General features: G+C 34.7%; 1 protein-coding gene across 1 annotated transcript in view; it reads right to left on the minus strand.

Moving 5' to 3' along the window:
• LOC149559015 (uncharacterized) overlaps window positions 1-22,592 on the minus strand; it is a 71,919-nt gene that overhangs the window by 32,801 nt on the left and 16,526 nt on the right. The window lies entirely within an intron of this gene.

The following is a 22,592-nucleotide window of genomic DNA, read 5'->3' on the forward strand; positions in this document are numbered from 1 at the left end:
TAAATATATTGTCTTAAATGAACATTGTATCGACTATGTATTACCAATTCCCTCCTAAGTCCTTTAGCATTCTTCTTGGAGACATGATGTTGATTATTTTATCACACATTCTCTAATGTAATAAATTTTGTGTCTTCTTCAATTTGAAATTAACTCAATGATGACACATCTTTTGTTCTTTTAAATCCAACTAATTTGATCATGATTTATCTCCTAATATGCCTGATTGATTCCTCAAGTTTGATTGTTCTTCCCTACTAATTTATTATTATTGGATGGTGCTAATCACGAATCTCTGTATGTTCCCTGCAATGGCTAGGATGCTCACGTATATGGTCTCAGCGATCGTGATTGGCAGATGAAACTCTTACTTGGGATTGTTATTGATATATTTATACTTCTCCCTCCTTTGCGATTTAAAACTTTATACACTCTTCTTCTCTGAACCTACAGATGGTAATATCAGAATATCCCTTGATTTCTTGCTGTCTCCTATCATTGTGTAGCATAGAAAAGAATACATTGGTAGGATCAATACCTATGATTAAGGGACCCCACTACCTTATAACCTTGGGCATGATAGAAGGAAGGTGGTCCAGTTTCGGTGCTGAAGATCCATGTCTACTCTGAATAACGAATATATTTCCTTCTTTGATCTGCCAAATAACATTTTCACACCTCCGGTCATGGTTTCCAATCCGATATATCTATGTTTACTTCGTATGCCGGATGTAGATTCCTTAGATGTGCTTCCCGGTTTCTTTCTTACGAATGCCCAAACATTACCATCTATCTCTTCGTTCTTGTCTTTCCTAGACTGACGTCAATAATGGTTCTATACCCTACAAAAATGCCTTTCCTCCTAGAGGGTTCTAACTTAGTTCTCTTTTCTTTTGGAACATGGATATATACAAGGCACCCAAAAATCCTAAGATGGCTTAGGTTGGGTTTAACCTTAGTAAAGACTTCTTTAGGAATTTTATCTCTATGGTAGGAGTGACGGCTTCTATTTCAAATATAGACAGCAGTACAAAAGGTTTCTTCCCAAAGATAATATTCTAGATTTTGATCAAATATCATGGCTTTAGCAGCTTCTTTAATTGTTCTATTCTTTCTTTCTGCTACCCCATTTTGTTCTGGGTTATAAGGAACGGTATACTCCCTCTTAATTCATGTTTCTTTACAAAACCTTTTAAACAAATCTGAGGTTTATTCCCCTCCATTATCAATTCTAAGAGTTTTAATTTTATGTCCTGATAAGTTCTCGGTTAATGTTTTAAATTCTTTAAATCTCTTTAGGATTTCTTCTGATCCTTTTCATTTTAAGAAGTAAATCCAAGTTTTCCTAGAGAAATCATCTATGAACAAAATATAGTACCAGAATCTTCCAAAAGAAGGAATAAACATAGGTCCACATAAATCTGAATGGATTAATTCCAAAAAATTGATGTTTTTTCTAGTGCTATCATGAAATGGACTTTTGGTGTTCTTACCCAGAGCGCACCCTTTGCATATGCTTGAGTGGTCTTTATTTCGTTTAGATAAACCAGTAACCATCTTCTCCATCGTTGATAAGGTTTTGAAATTTTGATGTCCTAACCTTCTGTGCCATATTTCATTTATGTTCGCAGCTTCATGAATTAAAGCTTGAATAGGTTGACTAGGTTCTAAATTTAATTCATACAAATACCCTTTTCTTTGACCAATCAATTTTTCTTTCTTAATTGAGGAGTTCTTAGCCTAGGTTATTACTTTACCGTCCATGAATGCAACATTATGTCCATCATTTCCAGGTGTTGTAATTGAGATTAGATTTCTTTTTATTCCTGGTACATAGAATACTCTTTTGAGAAGAATAGAATTTCCTAATTTTAGTTTCAAGGTGCAATTTCTAATTCCTTTGATGGAATGTGTTGAACTATCACCGATGGTGACTTTGCCATCAACCTTAGCTGTTATAGAGTCTAGTGTTTCTTTGTATCTTGTAATATGTCTAGATGATCCACTATCAATCACCCATGCTTTACTTGAGACTTCATTTGATAGTGATGAATACAGTACACGATTCTCGGGATCATAGTTATCTTCTTCCTTAGTAACATTGTACAGTTCACTGCTTCTTTAGAATTCTTAGGACAATTAGATCTGTAGGATCCAAACTTTCCACAATTGAAGCACTTTATTTTGGATAGATCTTTCTTAGATTTGTCATTCTTTTGATTACCCCTTTTCTTCTAGAAATGCTTCTTCTTACCTTTATAGGAGTTTGTATTAAGAACATGAAGTTCTTCATCTTCTATTTTCAATTTCTCTCCTTTCTTTAGTTTTCTGGATTCTTCCTGAAGACAATCTCCCTTAAGTCTATTAAAGTCAGGAAGTTTATCTCTGGCACTTACTCCTTCTGCGAAAGTTTCCCATGGATCTAGTAATCCATCTGTAGCCATTAGTGTTAGTTTCATGTCACTAATGATGGTTCATATACTTGCAAGTTCATCTCTTAGGCTAGCAACCCTTAGGAAGTAAGAATTCATCGATTCTCCCTTCTTTATTTGACTATGATTTAGTTGTTTTTTTAGTGCGAGAACTCTAGTTGCATTGTTAACCTCACATGCATTGAGTAGTGCATTCATCATAGCAAATGCTATTGATGTTTTGTTAGCATAGGTATGACATCATTTTTCACTCCATCTAATATGATCTAAATGGCTTTCCTATTTCCTTTACTCTAGATAGATTTATGAGGTTCAACAAGAGGTTGTTTGGATGCTGAATCAACAAATTGTTTTACATCATTTTCTCAAGAATCATCATTATTCTGAATTTCCAAGTATCAAATTGTTCTTTCCCATCAAACCTGTCCTCGGGTCTAATTGTGTATGCCGTTGAACATAGGAGAATGATGCTAGATATATATCAAGCGTGATTATGTAATTTGCAAAGCCTAAGTTCAACTACCAGAGCTCTAATACCATGTAAATATTCTGCAAATTCTGCAACTAATTAAATTGATATTATACCTTCTTTGTGTTGGAGATTGTCTTGATCAATTTCACATTGAATATTGGTTCTTCTTTCAGAGATAATAGGTTTTGCAACAATATGTATATCCTGTTGTATATTCGTATGTGGTAATTTGTGCTAAAGAAGCAGACTTAGATTATGTTGTGTGTTCTTTATCCACAAACATAGCCTCCATAAATATGGCGTCCAAGGGGCATGTCCCTAGAAGGGACATGTCCCTCTTTAGGTCGGCCAGAATTGCCCTCTCAAAATCGGCGCCCATTAGGAAATATAATAATTAGTAATTAAACTAACCAATCCTGTTCATAGTTAAAATAAACAAGATTACCTTAAGGGAGAAGCCGATTATGCTTGAGAATTGAACAATTATTATAGGCCCTTTCAAAGGCATCATATGCATTATCGGATCTGTACGATCTGTTTCATCAGACCAATGTGATTACAATGTTACAGAATTAACAATGATAAGGATATTATTCAATCTTGTAAGTCATTAACTTATTAGATCCTAATTCCCAATTTAAACCCTTCATAAGGAGAAGTGATGATCAGATGCTTAGCTCCTAGAGGAGTGCTTCTTGGGGCTCTAATTAATAGAACAGCTCTCCTCTAAGCACCATCTTCTCATGATACTTCTCTTTAAGACCTTATGGATAATCAATCTTGATCTATCCATCCTTCCTAGGAGGGAGTTGTTCCTCATCCTTTGCCTTATGCATACCCACTCTAGGTGTATCTATCCTTACATATGCATATGATTTTCCTTAACAGTATGTACTGTCCTTCAGAGAATACTCGATTCCCTGCCTCACTTCCTTAAGAGTATTCAATTATAGAATATATCATTAAGTCATTCAGAGAGGTTAGCTCTCTGCCTTGATTCCATATTGGGAATTCAATTTAGAATGTCATTGCTTTAATCTTTATATACAATTTAATGCAAATAAGGAGTCCTCCACTTAGTTACTCATAACCAAGTCCTGATTTGGTATTTGCTATTCGTCTATACCTTGCTTGATCCATAATAGATGATATATCTTGGTCACTTAATACCATTGAATTAGTAGCATCTGCAAATTATATTTGTTATGTCCAAGGATCCTAGCTGCGTAGATATGCCACTGTTTCCAAGATGTTACTCGGGCTGCTCTGATATGGATTATACCTCTACCTGATAGAGTTTGAATATACTCTTCAATCTTTATGTGTTCTCAATGGATGAGGTCTCTTGTCATTTCCAATTATATGAACTCGTTGTTAATCTAAATGATGATCATCCACAACCATGTCACGCATGCTTTTCATATCTTTATGCTTTTGGCTTCATATATCTGTCGTCTAGAATAAATGGTTTCCCTTATTATTGCTTACTGTCTGGTCTATCTCTTCAACACTATTGTATATTTCTCTTCTTGTACGATGACTGTACATATCTTTTTTTTTCATTCTTCTTCCACCTATCTTTAATGACAATTTTTGTTCTTATATGCTGATCACCTTTTAAGATTCACCCTACAAGATGGCAAGATCATGCTTTGATACCACTGTAATAACCTCATGTCCATTCTTATCAAATTTGGCATAAATTTCTTTAGATTCAATTGTAAAATATTTCTTCCACTAAACTTGTACTATTTGGATATACGGACTTCCATACTACCATGTTTATGATGATGAATGTGGGAAGTGCTCTTTTGTACTTCTAAATATCCCTAATACAGTGCCTATGCTTCCCTTCACATATTTGTCTATATATTTGTTTCAGTATTTTTCCAGACTTCATTCTTCTCTACCTATTCATCCCTTACTTCTATATTTGTAAGATCATCTTATATCCACAATATTCTATACTATCTTGCTCTGTAGATTGAATGGGTATGGCTCCAAACATGAATGATTTCATCATATATTTTGTCACATAATTAATTACCATCTTATAAATATATTGTCTTAAATGAACATTGTATCAACTATGTATTACCAATTCCCTCGTAAGTCCTTTAGCATTCTTCTTGGAGACACAATGTTGATTATTTTATCACACATTCTCTAATGTAATAAATTTTTGCCTTCTTCAATTTGAAATTAACTCAATGATGACACATCTTTTGTTCTTTTAAATCCAACTAATTTCATCATGATTTTATCTCCTAATATGCCTGATTCCTCTAGTTTGATTGTTCTTCCCTGCTAATTTATTATTATTGGATGGTGCTAATCACGAATCTCTATATGTTCCCTGTGATGACTAGGATGCTCACGTATATGGGATTATTTACTTCCAAGCCTCAGCGATCGTAATTGGCAGATGAAACTCATACTTGAGATTGTTATTGATATATTTATACTTCTCCCTCCTTTGCAATTTAAATCCTTACACGCTCTTCTTCTCTGAACCCATAGACGGTAATATCAGAAGATCCCTTGATTTCTTGTTGTCTCCTATCATTGTGTAGCATAGAAAAGAATACATTGGTAGGATCAATACCCATGATTAAGGGACCCCACTACCTTATAACATTGGGCATGATAGGAGGAAGGTGGTCCAATTTCGGTGCTGAAGATCCATGTCTACTCTGAATAACAAATATATTTCCTTCTTTGATCTGCCAAATAACATTTTCACACCTCCGGTTATGGTTTCCAATCCGATATATCTATGTTTGCTTCATATACGGGATGTAGACTCCTTAGATGTGCTCCCTAGTTTCTTTCTTACGAATGCCCAAACATTGCCGTCTATCTCTTCATTCTTTTCTTTCCTAGACTGCCATCAATAATGGTCTCCATTTTCCTTGCTAATCAGTTCATGGTTTGCTGATTTGGAATACTGAAGGTTGTCATGGTAATCCTCCCGTGGTCTGGGGTTATCACAACATAACGCTGGCTGGAGTCTTCACTTCGATTGTTCCTTGTTTGATGTTTGATGCTATTGGCTTGTTCTTTCCTAAATATCCTTCAATCCACTTTGTAATTAGCAGATGAGATTATTTCTTATTTTTTTCTCCTCCTATCTTAATCCATGATGATTGTCTTTTATATTATTTCAAATAGACATCTTGAAGAGGCGTGTCTAGTATTATTTTTATTTATTCACACATTAAGAGTTTCATTATATTACAATTATTATATTAATTATAATCTTTGATTAATAATATATTATATTTATTTATAATATTATATTGTATTATATTATAAATTTATTATCAAATTGGTTCATTTATTTTATTATATTTATTATTAATACTATTGGAGGAAAATAGGGGACATGACAATCAGTTGTGAACAAATATAATTAAATCCAAACTTATATATCTAATCACCAACAATTAAGACAATGATGCACAATAGTAAGAAACCATACACTGTAACACAGTGATTTGTTGAACCCTTGATCAGAGGGAAAACCCAAGTGGGGATGGTATCCACAAGATAATGTACTAATATAAAAGTTTCTTGTGAAAGGATGTGATTTAGAAGTGAATTATAGTTTAGTTAGTGCAACAATCCATGTTAAAGGATAGATCCCTATTGAGAGACCTTGAACCCTGTTTAGAAGGTTCTAACCCTGTAAAAGGATGAAAAGAACAAGAAGACCCACTGTCAAAGTGCTCCAACAAAAGTGAAAGGCAATACTTTAAGGATGACATATCCAATAAGCATGACCTGATTGATCTGCAACTTACTTGCCAAAACAGTGCCTTCGAAGTCTGCTTTAATAAACCAATATCATCACTACTCTACTTTGATAATCCATCATCAAGGCTCACATCATATGTATCAAGACATACAGCTCATACCTCATCCATACATCCCAAACAAGGAAAACTACTTTCTTTTATATCCTTTACAAATAATTAATCAAGTCAGCCTGTTAGAGCTTCCCAATGTACAATTAGTTACATAGGACCATACACATGCCTTCATAAGCATCAATACAACCATTACATTAAGTTTTCCACACACTACATTAATAATATTACATTTTCCAATGATAAACCACACGCCAAAATAACATAGTCGGCTGCCAGTAAAATATACCATATGTTACACACTAGCGACCATTCCAGAATAATCCAAATGCCTCACAATTTCAAACGTACACACACGAACAAGTCTTCTATCACCTTCCATGCTCACTAGCATTATTTCCTACTCACTAATAAGATATAGTGAAGATTCCTACAACTATCTCTGTCATAAATTCTTGTACATTGGTTTGCTACTAATCATCACTAAACAATCTATAACTTACCCAAAACATCACATAAAGTATAGCAAACATAGACATGATGTCTACACTCATTCTACTAGACACATGTAAGCTCGCATAGCTAAGTTTGTCAGCCACTAACCTTGTTGATCTGATAAATAACCTGTGATATACAGAATCTGAGTCTGTCTTAAACACAAGAACATATGTTGTCATCAATGACAAAACCTACCATCAATACAACATCTCTGCAACTCATCCAAGTGCCAACAATGTCCTCAATTCCTAACAATCTCCCCCATTGGCATTGACAGTAACATATGGTGAAAGACCATCAATCCAAAAGTAAACAAAAAAATACAATTTTCTGAGTATCCTCAATATATACTATCTTCAAATTAATCTTCCTGTGCATATACCTTCCCCGATTATTTGTGATACTTTCTTGCATATACCTTCCTAGATGAAAGGTATTTCACAAATCTTCTCCCCATTTGAAATCAATGGAATTGGTGCCAAATATCAAGATTCTCTTGCAATTTCTAAAGTTCTCTCCCCCTTTAATGATAATCTCATCAAAGCACCTGCATTGGATCAAGCCAATCTGCAACCAAAAACAATGTCAAGTGCCAACAAATTCTTATATACAAAAATCATCACATAAGAGCTTTAGAACTAGTTCTACACCATGTGACCACTCCCTCTAAGGAGCAGTACCAAGCATCACGTATAGATGAATAAACGTGCTCTGAATATAATGGACTAATGCATATCTGCACAAATTACTCTTCATAAGGTGGGGCCATTACCCCAAGAAAACCTCTTAGGTACTCAAAGGTGTCCTTAGCCAAAGGTTTAGTGAATATATCTACTACCTATTCTTTTGTGCTCACATATTCCAATCCGATTTCCTTGTCAATGACTTCCTCTCCCAGAGATTGATACTTAATGGCAATGTGCTTAGTCTTTGAATGTAAAACTGGATTCTTTGATATATTAATTGTACTTGTATTATCACAATGCATGATAATGGGTTTAGAGAATGTTAGACCAATGTCCTTTAGCATATGTTTCATCCACGTCAACTGATTACAATTGTTTGTTGTTGCTACACATTTTGTTTCTGTTGTGGATTGTGATATCCAATCTTGTTTCTTGCTCAACCATGAAACTAGTCCATCTCCAAGGAAAAATGCTCCTCCACTTGTACTTTTTTTTGTCATCAACATTTTTTCCCAATCAGCATCAGTATAGGCATATAGTATGAAATCATTTGATCTATCATATCATAAACCAAACTCCAAAGTTCCTTTCAAGTATCTTAATATTCTTTTTACTATTGCTAGATGTGTTTCCTTAGGATCTGCTTGCCACAATAGCAACTGCACTAACAATGTCAGGCCTAGTATGAGTCGAATACTATAAACCACCAATCATAGATCTATATTTTGTCTAAACAATGCTAGGGGAATCATCTTTGTTAGTTAACTTACAACTTGTAACCATAGGTGTTCCAACAAGTTTCTAATTCTCCATACCAAATCTTACTAATAATTCCTTAAGGTACTTAATTTGAGATATAAAGACACCATCTTTAATTTGAGTTATTTGTAATTCCAAAAGTTACTTCATCTCACCTATCATAGACATCTCAAATTTTCCTTTCATTTCATTAGAAAATTTATTACCCACCTCATCATTTCCTCCAAAAACAATGTCATCCACAAAAACTTTAATAATCAATAGTCCATCTAAATTAACTCTTAGGTACAGGTTGATGTTTGCAATTCCCTTCTTGAATCCCATGTTTAGCAAGTGTTTGTCTAACCTCACATACCAAGTTCTAGGTGATTACTTTAATCCATAAAGAGTTTTCTTGAATTTGTATATCATATCTTGTTGTTCTGTCAATGGAAGTGTTAAATACCAAAATTTGCACCCGATACTAAACTGAATGAGCTCAATAATTATGGTATAACATGGGAATCAATTCTATGCGGGACATGAAATTAAAGTGAGGCCTCCGGTTTCTAGGCCGGTTCCTATTAGATATTTCACTAAAACTCACAAACTTTCTGAGAGAAAGGGAAAGAAGGCTACAAAAAATGAAAAAACTAAGCTATGGTGATGCACCTAAAGTTTGAAATAATGATATTCAGATAAACTTTAACACTTGAAACCTAAAAAGATCTATAATAGATTCACACAACTTGCCTCTATGATGCATGCGCATCAATATTTTGCAGAAACGTTTAAATGCATACTTGCCCAGTAAAGGAAAAGATAATTTTCACAATAAGGAACCTATGGCATTCATTTAACATAATCTACAACCTGCACATTAGACTTCTATAGAATAGGTATAACAATGAGACAAAACTGAAGGAGAAGAAGAATTTCACTAATAGTTTGATCCAATCACATTACTACACAGTTCCATAATTAGCAAAAAGGTGATAAAACTTATCCAAAAATGGTCTCCAAGGTGCTTTCTGCATATATCACCGAGTTACAAAATAATGTAGCAAATATGCTCCAAGGATCAAGAAGAAATCACAAAGAGTCCAAATTGCATCCCAGAGAACTCCTTCACAAATGGAGCTACCAACTTCTTAAGTACAAACTCAAACTCCACCTCTTGTGGTCAAATCCAACCAAAAAGGCCCAAAAATAGGAGTTAAATCTCACTGAAAAGAAGCCCTCAACTTGGAAAAAGTCACTCCATCCAATAAAGAACCCAATAGCTCATCAAAATCCCTAAAACACTCCAACTGCCCTTAAATGGCTTTTGAAAACTAAGTCAAATTCGACCATCCTGATTTGACTCCACAACTCCTAGACATGCTCCACTTGTTTTCAAACAAAACAAACTTCCCCTTGAAACTCCTAGTCATAAAAATGACTCGTCTAATTTGAATTGAAAATTCAAATCTCCCTCTAAAGGCCTATTATTGCATTTTAAACTTATTTATTAATCAATTGATTTATAACATCATCAATTAATTAGTAATAATTACATTTGTCATCTAATGCAATAATCCTATATTCATTATTAATATCAAAATGCATGAATATAGAAAGAATAACCTATGTTATCAAACATAAATTACAAACTATATTATCCACTATGAAATTAATAATAACTCAAAGTTCAAGCTAATCAGACGCAAAAAATGACATGGGGCATAGCTAGAATGATATATACCATACCACCATGACGTGGCGTTGCGCAATAAGACAGGTCGTACGTCACATGATGGGATGTGGACGGAGGAAATCAGAAACCTTAATGGTGTACGGTAGACGGTCGTCCATAGTTGCACCGTAGACTACGCGATTAAGAAGATTCCAACTAATGGGAAATGCGTCGAAAAGAAAATTTAAAAATCGGTTGAAATAGCCACAACATGTCGGCAAGCAATGAATTTCGTACTTTCAACGAAACGTCGAGAGAAACCACGCGGCAGCTCGCTGGACACGAACCACGTGTGTAGTTTTTACGATTTCGTTGCAGATGATCAAGAATGCGATGTTGAAAGAGATTAATTATTTTCCATCATGTTATATGTTGTGTTGTCCAGTTTGTTTCAAGCTCCCTTTGTTTCGGGGGGGATTTGGAGAGACAGTGGCAACAGGTATTGGTGGATAGCAAAAGCTAGCAGGCTAATAGAGGATACAGGATAACCAGGTAAAGTATATGCACTTAATAATGATTTTAAGTTTGCCATAATTTTTAAGCTATGAATCAAGAGGATGATAAAAAAGGTTGTCAAGCTATATTTCTAGGGTTTTTAACTCTAAAGCTTCTTAGAACCAAGTTTTCAGTTCCACATAAGCTTCGATCCAACATTTCTCTGTGAATGAATGTTTGTGAAAAGATTATACTTTTCTGCTGTCATTGTTGCGTGTTGCCCATGTACCATGTCATTGCTTTGTTTCAAAACAAACGGATCTGTTTTTACTCTATTTTTGTAACCTTTTTAGTTTTCATTAGATTCAGTATTTCTCTGTGAAAGAATGTTTTATAAAATGTGTATTATTTTCTAATGTCATGTTTTCCTATTGTTCATGTACCATGCCATGTTTTCAAAATAACAAATAGCTCCCCTTTCGAGAGAAGGGTTTTTAGTTGTGGAGCTTTATTTCTAGGGTTTCAAACTCTAAATATTCATAAAACCAAGGTATTTGTTTTTAATAGTGTGAAGCTCCAATAAAATTCTGTGAATGAATGTTTCATTAGCAGTGCATTATTTTTTGTGGGTTTTTACCCATGTACCATGTCAATTTTTGCGTCAGGATGGATGGATCTTTACAGATTGCAATGTCTGTTTATCCATGGCCATGTCATTGTCTAGTACGAATCGTCAGAAATTTACTATTTTTGAGATGCAGACGATGTAGCTATGCGGCTGATAATAATTAGTACTTCCATCCACATTGAATTTTATTGCTTACCATGAATTGTGTCGTTATTAAAAAGTGTTCTGGAATTGCATTGTCCTCTGGTTAAGAATGCTCCCAGTTATATATACATTTGATGGAGTATAGTTTATTAACAATATAAACAATTAGACAATTAGTTTATATTATGTTTTGTATATGATCTCCACATCTTCTTTGTGACACTTGTGAACCACCTCCTTTGGAGCTACCGGTATGACGTGGCTCTCCACATGTTGTTGCTGCAACTCTTGATCTTTTCACGAACAGATTTCTTGGTGTTTATGGATAATCAAAACTTTTCACTCATCCCGAAAATTATCTTCATTGCATTCTTCTTTCTCTATTGCAGTAATACGAATAGGTTGATAGACAACCTCATGCATATTGGCATTTTCTTCCTTGAGCATAGAGCTATCCTTGGGGTCCTCTTTCTTATCCTCCATATCATGGAGGACTTCACATTCTTCTAGTTCTTGGTCCATCTCATGCTTCCTCTTAATCTCATCAAGCTACATATCCTACACTAGCAACTACTCACTTTGTTCATGAAGCCTCATGTCCATTTGCCTACTCCTTTCATGTAGCTTCAAGTCAATCTGGCTCTGGAATCCCAGTATCATATCTTCAAGCCTTTTATATGGGGATTTTGGGACTCGTGGAGTAGGGGAAGGAGGATGGTAAGGATTTTGAGCATAGTGGCTATGCCATCTTGAGGTTGAGATTAGTATTGATAGTTTGAGCAGCATCTTAGTGGCTAGGTTCATCTCTTATCTGATGTGGTGTTTTCCTGTTGTTCATGTACCATGCCATGTTTTTAAAAGAATAGATAGCTCCCCTTACGAGAGAAGGGTTTCTTAGTTGTCAAGCTTTATTTCTAAGGTTTCAAACTCTAAAGATTCTTAAAACCAAGGTATCTATTTCTAATAGGGTTTGGAACTCCAACAAAATTCTCTATGAATTAATGTTTCATTAGCAGCACATTATTTTTTGTTGGTTTTTACCCATGTACCATGTCAATTTTTGTGTCAGGATAGACGGATCTTTTTGAGACTAGGGGTTTCGCCATTTATTACTGGGGATTTAAACTCTAATGTTTTTTAAAGCCATGGTATGCGTTTAATCCACGGTTTGAAGCTCTAACATTTTGCTGTCAACAAATGATTCATAAACATCACATTCTGCTCTAGTGTCGTGTTTTCCTTCACGCTTCTATTTGGTTTTCGTCACTACTGGATGTCTTTTTTTAATCACATTGTATTGCAGATTGCAATCTCTGTTTATCTGTGGCCATGTCATTGTCTAACAGGAAAATATTGGCCTTGCAAGTTTCTCCTCAAAATGTCTCTATTGTTTCTCCCCCTATTCTTCTTCTTGGGAGATAGGCCTGATTTGCCATCTCTTCCTCTTGTCGAGCTATCTCTTGCTTCCTCTCAATCTCATCGAGCCACCTATACCTAGCCGGCAACTGGTGAGTTTTTTCATGAAACCTCATGTCCAACCTCATCAAACTTCAAGTCAATCTTCCTTTGGAATTCCAACATCACAACTTCAATCCTTTTTATATTGGGATGTTGGGACTGGTGGAGGGGGTGAAGGGGGATGGAAAGGATTTTGAGCATATTGACTATAGCCATTGTATGGTAGAGATTGGTATTGATAATATTAGGGCTCAGGAATAGCATTTTCTTTATATGGGGAGGTAATAGTGGTCGTTTCTATGAAGTGTGTCCATGATTAGAACTTCATAAAAGATCAGAAAACTTGTAAGGAATGGAAACTACTTTAACAAGCTAGTTAATGGCTTTCTTTAATTTTTTTCGTTGTTAGTGCTTGTATTGTTGTTACTTAGATTGCACCCTTATGCTGAAAAGTAACTTCCAGCAATTTAGTGAGACATGGGATGATCCTTGGCCTGTGGGTATGCCATGTTAAGGATCAACCTCCGGTACAAAGGGTCAGCTTCCCTTGAATCACCTCTCAAAACTTCAATTAAAATTGATAGAAAAAGAGATAGAGAAAATGCATTTAACATAAGTTGATCTTAAACTAAGGTGATTCACCAATGTTATGAAGGTAATGCAGCTTTGAAGGGAAAAATCACAACTGAAATGAATGTAACAAATTGATCACAAAAAAAACCCTACTAAAATTAAGTGTATGAAATGTAAAAAGGTGCGGGATTTAAACGAAGGAAACTTGTTCACCACTTTTAAACCAAGATTACACACAAATTACATTTATTTTCTGAAACTATATCTCACATGCCTCATAAACACTTAACTTTTAAGCCAAGAATTTGTGAAAAATCACACTAACTTAAAGCTAACAACATTTAGAAGACAAATGAAAAATTAGATATAAGACCAAAGAGGATCACTGCTACATATTTATTTAGAAGGAGCCAGCATGCTCAAAACTACATCACAAAATGGGACTTGAGCTGCAAAACACCATCTCTCCAAGGAGATAGAATGAAAGAGCCAGCTGAAAAATGCCAAAGAGAGGGGTATAAATAGGTTCGAAACCCAAAATTACATCATTCCCTCAAACTTGGACCATATTCAATGACTTGCATCAAATCTGATTTGCCCCCAAAAACAATGAATTGTCAATGCAGATCTTCCATTTGAAATGGACGGCCCAGATGCTACAAGAATCTCCCCAACGAAAGATTACAACACAACCGTTGATCAAGATGAGCTTTTATTTGAAACGGACGGCTGAGAGGCAAAAAAGAATCTCCCAATGTGAGATCAAATATAACGATTGTCGCATCTTCACAAAAAGGCAAAAGAAGCAATGTGAAAATGCAAGAGCTGTCAGATTCAAAGCAACTCAGCAAAAGAAAAAACAATGTTTACACGAAATGTTAAACCTACCATTTAGCGTGTGAACCTACTGTAAAGGAAAGTTCCTAATTTCAGAGTACTATTCCATTTCGGTTAACCAAGCTTCTACATCCTCTCTGGATTCAAAACTAGCAAATTTGGGTGGTTTGATCTTCTTAATATCTACGGATAGACCACTCACTATTTCTTGTTTCTTTTGTTTTTCGGTTTGGGTGGGTGAAGCTTGAGAGGTTTTCTTGTTGTGTTCAAAGACTTTTGTTTCTGTTCTGGGAGGAGGCAAGGATTGCATTTCCTCTTAGTTTTGCCCCATCTGGGCTATCATCTCATTTATTCTTTTTTCCATATTATCAAACTTTAGTTGTGTTTTTTGCAAAATCTGAAGTAATAAATCAATAGATGATTATGGGTTATTTCATGGACCATGTCATGACCTGCAACATTCTCATCGCTGCTCTGTTTGTTTGTTTACTGGTTTAACCTGGAAATTGCAAGATTCTTATGTCAATTTGTCGTGTGTGTGTGTGTGTGTATTTATATATTTTTAACCATGCCATCAACAAATTCGAAGAGTTTGTGAGTGGAGATAACACATGAATAAACCAATTTATTTAATCAACTTTAATACTTCTATGCTACATTTATAGCAGCCTTTATTTACAAAAATTTCCTCTTATGAGGATGTTTACATTATGGAATCTAAATTTTGCTTCTCAACATTAAGTTCTGTTTCACATTTGTACATATCCCGCACCATCCAAGAGCTATGGAAGTGAATAAGAGAATTGTCCTGACGAGCGTTCTAGTTTTGAATTAGTTTGTTTCTATATGTTGTTTTACTAGCAGGAGTCCACTTGACTCTTTCCTTTTTCATTCGTTACAAAGCCTGTTTTAGGGTTTCATTGTCTTGAGGCATGGAACAACAAGCGTAATCAAAGTTTGGCATGTTCTTAATCAAGTACAAGAAGATGGGATGTCGTGCCTTCTTGCGAGGTGTTTTACGTACTTGTATCTTGTACATTTATTCTAAGAATTTTTAGGTTTCCTAGAAAGTAATGTGCCCTAAGCTCAGTGTCGAACCCAACGCTCTGATACCATATGTAACAAACGGATTTTCGTAACAAAATAAAGGTGATCTAAAAATAATTTTCCTCAATTAACTATTGAAACAAAATATCTTGAATTCCTCTGCATGAGACATTAACTGATTTTAACCACTAACAATTAACTAAGATAACAAAACCAAACTGAAATAACTGTAATAATGATCAACTAAAATAACCGTAACAGTGATCAACTGAAATAACTGAAATAATGATCAACTAAAATAACTATAATAATAATCAACTAAAATGATTGAAATAATGATTTACTATCTTTCCTTGCATACAAATAAAGTAAATGCATAATATGAAATAGAAAGAGGAACATACAAGACGTAATTGGTGAGTCTTTAATTAGTTGTGCAAGCCTTGGCTTTCGATAAGAGGAAAAGCATTGACTTAGGCTTAACCTCCCAACCTCAAACCATATTCATCCCCACACAATCTATTGAATAGAAAGGCCCTCCCTAGCTTGAGATCAAGCTTGAGATACTTTTAGTCCAGCCACCTGAGCATTCCGGTGTTTACAGTGTCTGCACAATTATGGACGGACATGTCTAAAAAACTAGCACTACTAACATCAAGTGATCGTAGATGGAAAACATGTCTTTAATGACCTTGGCCAAAGCTTTCGGATGGGTTCAATGACCTAATCACCACCGCTCGACTTGACAACAAGGGAACAATAAGTATGAACATGCATGAGCTATTAATTGATTTCCTTTTTTAAAATAATTTAGAATTGTTATGTCAATGTCTGATTTTTATTTCCATGTTATTGCAGATTTCTATCTCGCCTCTTCATCCTTTCCTAGCTATACGGACGGTGAGTCCCAGGTGTTTGAATTTCAGAGCAATCAGCTCTGTCTGTTGATCCTCTACTTGATATAAGAATATTACATGTTTTCAACATATCACACTTTTGTGACCTGAGAAATATAATCTTTGCAAAATAAATACCATTTGAATCTAATATTCAGCAGTAAAATAAAAATGTGAAATCATATCATGAACAATTGGCCTCGACTTATCATGAGAAGTTCTAACTTCAAGATGAACTTATCCAATGATATCAAACAAGGATGTTGTACAACATTTCAAGAATCTGTAGCTTACTACTATAAATACAATGCAGTGGTATCTGATAAAAATATATATATAAATCGATTGGATATGGTAAGTCAACCATATAACCTATAAGTTCAGAAGTATTGGAGCCTTGGCTGAATGCAAATAATCAGTTCCTTCACAGAAATAACTTCAACGCAGATCTCAGTGTCATTACCAATCACTTCCTCAGCAAAGATATTCAATGAAATGGGCAAATCACAGCAAGGTAATATGCAGAGGGATATCGGTTGGAATAATGCAGAGATATATCGTGTGTAATAACGTCCATGGTCTCTCACAACTTCATAATATAAAGAAGTATTCGGAAAACCTTTTGGCTTCCAAGAAGCCGTAATTTAAAAAGAAAAGGACATGGCTTCTTAACGCCAATATGCCAAATGTGCATTTCGGTTTCTAGTAAGAATTTGAATAAATATGGAAAAAGATTTGAAGGTTATAAATCAAGGATGATAATAATATATTTATCTACTTGCACGTAGATGTATTTATGAGGTGGCATCATATTATTTATTTTATCCAAGGTCGTATTTATTATTAAGTATATCTAAATACATGCTTTATTTGGAAGATTATTTTATCTTCTTGTTCATGTATCTTGTTAATTCCATGTAACTTTGACAAGACAAGTGTTCTGATTTTCAAATCAGTCTAATATGGACGCATAAGTTCCCTTAAGTATTGGTCACTAGAACATATTGTCCCCTCTAGAAAAATTGGCATCTTCCTTGTGGCTTTTATAAGCCTTCTTATTTACTAATGTGGTTAGTTTGTTACTAACCATTAGTAACTCTTGGAATGGGCACCAATCTTGAGGAAAGAATTATGTTGTTACGTAGGCCAACCTAGAGAGGGACATGTCCATTCAATGAACATGCCCCTTGAGTTAGGTATAAGGGAGGGCTAGATTGCAGATTAGAAGACACACTGAAATCTATAAGTCTGCTCTTCTAGCAATTTGCCCAATTAGAATCATCTATACAAGTGTAAACATTTGCAGAAGATCTTGAACTTAATATGGTATCAAAGCCTAACTACAGATGTAAACAAATTAGAAAATGATTCGGAATAGAATGCATGTGCCTATGGTTTGACGCACATGAGAACTTGGTAATAGTTTTGTGACCTATGAAACTTGCAAAGAACATAATAGTGATTGGTCTGGAGGGCGTGATGGATTATACAGTTATACGTCTTTAAAATTTATTTCCATTATCACTACTATGAATATATTGTGTTGGCATGATACATTCATATATTGCGTGATATGTGAGACTAGCAAATAAAATTTAAAAAACTAATCAATATTGACATGTTGAGACCTTGTGGAGAAGGCATCATCGATAAATTTCTACCATCTATTGAGAATTCCTCGAGAAATTTTAGATATGCGGAGTTAAAGATGACAATAAGGAATTTCAAATACAAGCTTTACATCCGAGGATTCAGAACTCTAACAGACAACACACTTGTGGTCATGTGTATAGATACAAGTTCTTCCTCTCATGTTCAAACTGCATGATCAATTCATCGTTATTGAAGAGCGTTGAGAATAATAACATCAGTTTTGTTCATTTTTTTCTCCATGGATTGTATATAATAGAAGAGGAGCTGCTTTCATGTAGATGAATGAGGTTATTTTGAATGTGGCAAAGTCCATCAAGAATTTTGGAGTGATATTCCTAGTGGACATCACAGAGGTACTGGACTTCAACACAGCGTAAAATAGTAAATGAATCATGGAATTTGATCCTATCCCTTTAGCAACATTATACATACATGGCACATGATATAGCGCCTGTGGGAAAGTTGAATGTCATGCATGGATTCAAACCCACCTTAATATTGAAGGGCAAATAAGACAGCGTAAAAACATGGTAAGATGATAGTACATTATCGCACAACATTGTTCTGTATCGACACCAGCCAACGAGATCAGAGTGAAGAAAAGAGAAAGAACATTGAATTAGAAGAATACAATTTATTCTTCAGCAGACTGAATTCTCACTATCAGGGAGCATAACAGTATCATATTTGAACCGAAGAAAGAGAAAATCAAACAATTTCAAAAGGGCACCCATAAAATTGAAGCGATAGGGATAAAAAAAGATAATGTATGTTTACATTATTAAATAACTGGGACTAAGATCACCAGTTGTGTATCGCTAGTGGCTAATGTGGCAACGCCAACGCACTCCATTCATCATGAAATGTGAATCAGGCAAATATAAGGAAAGAAAATTAAAAGGAAGGTGTCACTTGCAATCAGATAGGGTCCATGTAACCTTTGGAGAAATAAAAAAACCTATGAAATGATACCAAATATTATGGCAATGCAAATACACTTTATGACTTGGAGCAAAATCTCTGACAAGGATCGCACAGAAGAACAAGTGACAGAGAATATTGATCCTAAAGCCAAACAAGGATTCAAAACCTTGTGGGCCAGCCTTTCTGGACCTAACCTAGATGCCGAGTCTGTTGAGAAGTTGGACGTTTGTGCAAGGCTCTGAGTGTCACTGTGGAGAAGTTGGTTCATGCAAGGAAAGGTGACAAACAATTCTAACAAAATAGAATTAGGGAGAGAACTAATATATAGAGAACTTTATAATGAATATTATAAAAGACGTGACCATAAGAATCAATGAATATAATACATATTATGGGACTAAGGAATATGGGATATATTCACGGGGAATATATTTCATAGAGAATAATAAATTCATAGAAAGTTCATTCCTTCATATTTGATCATATGATCATTAACTAAGATGGCTCCTTCCGTTGAGAAGAAATGCTTATGAATGAAAAATGATGGGTTATCTCATTAGATAATTGTTCAAGGGTACATTCTATGGATACCTAATAGAAGGCAGGTTTGTCCAAATATTGAACAAGCAAAGAGGAGAACCACTTTTCATATGTGAAATGGTGAGATTTGTGGGAATGGTCTCATTTAATCGACACCCATAGCAAAACCAACAAAAAACAACCAGATTAAGAGGATGATTGAAGATAAGTGGTAATGTGAATGATTAATTGACGTACCAAGTTGATTGATGAATTCCATTCTATGATCAGTAGTATATGGAATTGTTTGTCAGTTCCTGGTAATTGCTTACATGTTCTTCCAGAAGGGGAGATGGCATCAAGTTAGAAAGTTTTCTTGGCACCCATCAAGACTCAGAATCAGAGAGAGTCTGATTTTTTAATCATAAGATATGGAGACATTTGGAGAATTTACAGCGAGTAAGCCGAATGTCACTCTACTGAAAGGAAACTCCCATTCAAAATAAGTTTGATTCACTATAAAAGGAAATTTTGGAATAAGAACAAATGATTCTATCATCTTAGACAAACTCGATTATTTTGTTTGAGAGGGAGTTCATCATTGAAGATAACTCAGGGATAGAATCATTGATGAGATGCACATGGGTAAAGATTACATCATGAGACTACAGATCATTAAGATAAACATTTTACTCAAGGCATTTCTAATCTTCCCTCAAGTCCAAGAGGGAGTGTTAATGATTGTGGACTTAGAAAAGATGCATTCTATATAACCTTATGACTATTCAGATTATTAGTATTGGTTCTCTTAGAAAGGAGGGAATAAAGTGACATCATGCTGTGACATTACGATCATGGATATTAGCATGGTATGCCTTCCTGACAAAAGAGAAGCTAAATGATCTGCAATGGTGAATCTTGACTCGGAGGGAGTAGACCATGCTTTATTGATCCCGAGTAATAAAGAATTTGTAGTAGATAATCATAAGTATCATCTTATAAGAAGGTTATTATATGTCAGAGAGAGTACCTAGAAGATCGAATTAACTCCCCAAGATCTAGGTCATACAAAATCAGACTGAGTGTACCATGTCAAGATGGTGTATACTCATAAAGTACAAAAGCTTTCATCAAGGTTATGATGGAAAGATAAGTATCTATTGTACTTGAGTTCTTCTTTTACCTTATGTCTATAATATCTTTCATGTGTATTTTTTTTATAAGAAGAGTATATGCCTTGATTTTTTGTTTTTTGAAGAATGTTCTTGTAGGAAAGAATTTTTGGATTCAGAGGGAGTCTAACATCTCATCAAAACAACTTTGAATAAGGAGCTCGGAAGATTTGATATCCAGTAGGAGTCTAGAAAATCTAAAGTGAGCAACCATCTGATGGGCCTACCTTTATAAACATCATGGTATAGAAGCATTTCTCAGCAAACAGTCTTGCAGTATCAGCTTACAGTAATAGAAAAGAATCTTCCAGCACGAATTTGCTGTGACAGCAAATGATCTTATGGTGTTTTAAATCAGTAGAGGACTACTGGCAAATCTTGAATAGATTCAAGATTGTGTTGTGAAAGAGACATTTCGATGTCTATGAATCACAACTTGGATAAAGAGAGAATTTAATTATTCTCTAGACTTTATCCTTAAGTAATGGAAATTAGAAAGCAGGTATTCTTATCAAACCTCTCTGAGAAGGATCATCTCAAGAAAGATCCAGGTATGATTGAATTGTTTTATATTCTTATGATAATTTATATTATTGTCAGGATATTGACTGTTATGGGGCTTCACCATTTGTGTTTTTTATTTAAGAGGTGACGATCTCTAAAATAATGAACACTTGTATAAAGACATTATAAGAGGTGACGATCTCTGAGATAATGTTCTGACCAGTAGAGAACTACTGGCAGATTTGGATGAATTTAAGATCATGTTGTGATGGAGGCATTTCTATGTCTATGAATCACAACTTGGATAAAGGAAGAATTTAATTATTCTCCGGATTTTATCCAATGTACCGGCAGATCTTAATTCAGGATCATGTTGTGTGCCTATGAGTCACAACTTGGATAAAGGAAGAATTTAATTATTCTCCAGATTTTATCCTATGTAAGGCATTCTAGTAATGGATTGCTGGTAGAATCTTGATCTTGGACGAAATCAAGATCATATAGTGACAATGACATTTCTAAAACCCCAGAGGTCACAACGTAGGTAAAGGGAGAATTTAACCATTCTCTAGTCTTTATCCTGAGTATTGCATTCTATGCAATACTATTATCACAAGCTCAGGTAATACTTCATATTACAAGCCTCGTCAAACACCCTATGTTACAAGCCTAGTGATTTGATAGTTTGTATTACGAATGATGCTTAGTGATTTGATCACAAGCTCTGGTATAACTTATATTACAAGATTTGTAATATGATGTGTTTTCAGGTGTCATTTGTATAATGATACCTCGTGCTTGAAATTCAAAAAGGTATAGAGTGTATATCTATGCTTAGTCATCTCTATTGATGTTGCTAGATATGTCTCTATCACTTATCTTATCAAGTTAAGAGGGAGTGTTAATTCCTTGTAACTTTGACAAGACAAGTGTTCTGATTTTTAGATCAGTCTAATTTGGATGCATGAGTTCCCTTAAGTATTGGTCACTAGAACATATTGTCCCCTCTAGAAAAATCGGCATCTTCCTTGTGGCTTTTATAAGCCTTCTTATTTACTAATGTGGTAAGTTCGTTACTAACCATTAGTAACTCTTGGAATGGGCACCAATCTTGAGGAAACAATTATGTTGTTAAGTAGACAAACCTAGAGAGGTACATGTCCATTCAATGAACATTCCCCTTGAGTTAAGTATAAGGGAGGGCTAAATTGCAGATTAGAAGACACACCGAAATCTATAAGTCTACTCTTCTAGCAATCTGCCCAATTAGAATCATCTATACAAGTGTAAACATTTGCAGAAGATCCTGAACTTAATATATCTAAATGTACATATTAGATAAATTCTTGTATAAAAATAATATTATGGTATC

Source organism: Cupressus sempervirens, chromosome 5, assembly GCF_028749045.1.
Source record: "Cupressus sempervirens isolate cs-2001-9-10 chromosome 5, ASM2874904v1, whole genome shotgun sequence".
Taxonomy (NCBI): Eukaryota; Viridiplantae; Streptophyta; class Pinopsida; order Cupressales; family Cupressaceae; genus Cupressus; species Cupressus sempervirens.